The 3,400-nt window shown below is 51.2% G+C and overlaps 1 pseudogene; it reads right to left on the bottom strand.

Moving 5' to 3' along the window:
* Positions 1-258: 258 nt before the first annotated feature.
* Positions 259-1,044, bottom strand: LOC138850465 (small ribosomal subunit protein eS12-like; annotated as a pseudogene).
* Between the last annotated feature and the right edge of the window lie 2,356 nt (positions 1,045-3,400).

Here is a 3,400-nt window from a genome sequence, read left to right as displayed (position 1 = left end):
GGACAGGATTCCTGGGACGGGTGGAGAGCCTGGATGGTGACCACTGATGTCGGGACAGCCTCTTGAAGAAGTCAAACTGGATAGGAGGAACTTGAGATCTTATTTGGAAAACTAGAATTGGATCTCTCAAAAGACAAAGCCACTTCCCTTGCTAAGTCATTCAAAACCAAAGTTAAGTGCCTGAAAACATTGGCCAGAATAGCCCTGTGTCCCCTCTTCGACTTGGCAACTTTTTTAACGAGTCGAACTTTTATTTGTTCATTTCTTGCATTTGAAGTATTCTTCGATGACATCCTTGGCCAGAGATTCTTTGCCATAGTGCTTAACCACTACACAACTGCACGTAACCACTTCACGGGGCTTCCCCTCTCGCTCAGTTTACAGAGGCCTACCCACTCCAAGTTTGTTGTTGTCATCAACCTTAATGAGGTTGAGCTGGTGCTCAGAACACAGGGCCTCCACCAGCTTGGCATACACAGGCTCACCACAGTTAGATGCAAACACACAAAGATGGGCTTGGTGCTCGTCTAAGGCTTTGGCAGCTTCATGAAGTCCACGTGCTAGGCCATCATGGATGAGGGCAGCAGTATTACGGTCCATCACACCTCCAGCAGCAATGCCTTCCTCAGCCATGGTGGTGGGTTACAGGTCAAGGCCAACCTTTAACACACCCAGGTCTCCACCTGCACCTGACTTGGCAGCGGCAGGGAAAGAGAACTTGGCAACACTATTCTTCCCACAGCCCCATCGGAAGGAAGGTGATCCTGTGGCCAGCTGTGCCTAGAGAAGTTTCCCTGATACAATGCCAAGGGCGACAGTCAAGAACTCAGTTCCAGGAGACTCCTAAAAAGGCCTGGCCCAGAAATGGGAGGGGAAGGCGGGTTTTTCAAAACTCCACTGCAGACTCCACTGTCCAACAGTGCTCGGGGTGCATTGGCTAGTCTGTTCTCATGAAGCTTACATTACAGTGTGTGAGCATGGACAATAAATAAAACACAGTAAGCATTTAAATTATGATATGGTAGGAGGAGATGCATGCTTTAAAAAGAAATATAGAACAAGACAATGGAGAGCAGCTGCATGAGACAGAGGACCAGCTGTACTTTATTTGAGAAGCAGAGAGACAGAATGACAGAGAGCGCCAATCAACTTGTTGACTCCTAAATGCCCACAATGGCTGGGACTGAGCCAGCCCAAAGCCAGGAACAGTAAACTTAATCCTGTTTCACACGAGGGTGGCATGTGTTTTAGCCATCACCACTGCCTCCCAGAGGCTGTATCAGCAGGAAACTGGATCCAAGAGCCAGAGCCAGGAATAAAACCCAGATGCTCTGATGTAGGATGCAGGCACATTAACTGGAGTCTTAACCATTCGGTCACCCACCCCTAGTTGCACTTTTAAGATGGAAGTCAGAATAAGTTGACGTTTGGGTAAAAATTCAAAGTAAGGAAGAAGAACATTCTTGGCAGAGGGAACAGCCAGTTCAAAGGCCCTGAGGTGGGAATGTGTGTCTCCGGCTATCAGAGGGAACACAGGATAATGTAGAAGGAAATGCAGTGAAGTAACAGAGGTCAAGTCACATGCGGCCCTGTAGGCCACTTTAGAACTTAAAGCACATTGGCCGGCGCCGTGGCTCACTAGGCTAATCCTCCACCTTGCGGCACTGGCATACTGGGTTCTAGTCCCGGTCGGGGTGCCGGATTCTGTCCCGGTTGCCCCTCTTCCAGGCCAGCTCTCTGCTGTGGCCCGGGAGGGCAGTGGAGGATGGCCCAAGTGCTTGGGCCCTGCACCTCATGGGAGACCAGTAGAAGCACCTGGCTCCTGCCTTCGGATCAGCGCGATGTGCCGGCTGTGGCAGCCATTGGAGGGTGAACCAACGGCAAAGGAAGACCTTTCTCTCTCTCCCTGTCCACTCTGCCTGACAAAAAAAAAAAAAAAAAAAAAAAAAAATCAAAGGAAAAAAAAAAAAGAAATTGAAGCACACTAATGGGAGCAGAAATTGCCCTAACCGCCGTTATCAGAGAGACTACGCATTTGCTTCTCACATCCCAGCTCCTAGTGCCCAGCGAGTCTGTGCAGGTGGAGGCACTCACTGAGGTGTCCCATGTGTGCATGCTCAGTCATCACCCCAGGCCTCTGTCCCCACCCCCCACCCCCCACCCACCCCCGCCCCCCGTGCCCTTTGCTATCCTATAAGACTCCCTGATGAAACATGAGGGGACTTCAAGACATTCACGGGAAAAGTGAAGTTAAAAATAAGCTTATTTTGGTGCAAATGAAATCCATGGATATTTTTCATAATATTTCCCAATTTTTTGACGATCCCTCATGTAAGATTTAGTCTGACCCCCTCACCCCTCATGAAGGGGATACCACAGGTCTCTTAATACCATTTTTCTACCAGATTTTAAGAAACGGGCCGACAGTGCAGGTCAGTGTTCCCAAATCAAGTAAGTCGGCCAGGCCACGCATCTTCAGGCCTGGACTATCTGACCCGACTTTCTGCAGCCCTGCAGCAGCGTCTCCCTCCCTCCCACTCCAAGTCCATTCACTGAGCCCTGAAGACTTCCTCAGGAAGGAATTCCTGCGCAGAATCAAACAATGCCTAAGGCACACCAGCAAGCAAGGGAGTGGGGTGTGCGATTCTGTCTTCCATGGAGAAGGCCACACCAGATGTGCCCCGGTCTCACCCTGCCAGCCAGCCACTGAAAGAAAGGGCCGACCACAGTCCTGGGCACCTTCCCGCCCCGACCCCATACTCCCTCCCAGGGCCCTGCTGCCAGCACCTGAACCTCCAGGGCCTCACATGAGCGACAAGGGGCTCAGTTCCGATCAGGATATTCTTACAGTTCCTCCTCTGCTGGAGAAACGCCGAGTGGCAGCCCTGGGCCTCAGGGCTGTCACAGCTGGGAACTAGAGGAGCACGAACTCGGAACCTCACAAGGAAGCTTGGCAGATGCTTTTGGAGTTGTCTGGCGCCACCAAAATCTGTATTTGCCTCTCAGAATCGGGTTCGCCTCGACCTTCCCCATGCCTTCTTGCCTCCGCCCTCAGAACCACCTGCCTTGGGGAGTTGCTGCCTTCTGAGAGGAAGGGAAGGCCAGCACCTGCCACCCTGCCTGGACGCAGTGCCTGTGTGCCCAGAGCCAAAGGAAAACAGGCAGCAGAAATGAGTTCCAAGGCTCTGGAACGCTAACTCCTGTAGACAAACGGAACTCCAGTCAGCAGGAGTCATCATGTGCCTTAACACACAATTTTGGGCTCAAATCCACGTTAGACATCCTAGAGGGAAATCAAATATCTGCTTTGAGGTGTCTGCAAATTGCAAGAGGACCTATATTCTGCTCTGACCTCTGGCTCCAAATCCCACCCTCGCTGAATTTTTATTCTGTGCTCTCC

The sequence above is a fragment of the Oryctolagus cuniculus genome, chromosome 7 (genome assembly GCF_964237555.1).
Source record: "Oryctolagus cuniculus chromosome 7, mOryCun1.1, whole genome shotgun sequence".
Classification (NCBI taxonomy): Eukaryota; Metazoa; Chordata; class Mammalia; order Lagomorpha; family Leporidae; genus Oryctolagus; species Oryctolagus cuniculus.
This window is presented reverse-complemented; position numbering and strand designations above follow the sequence as displayed.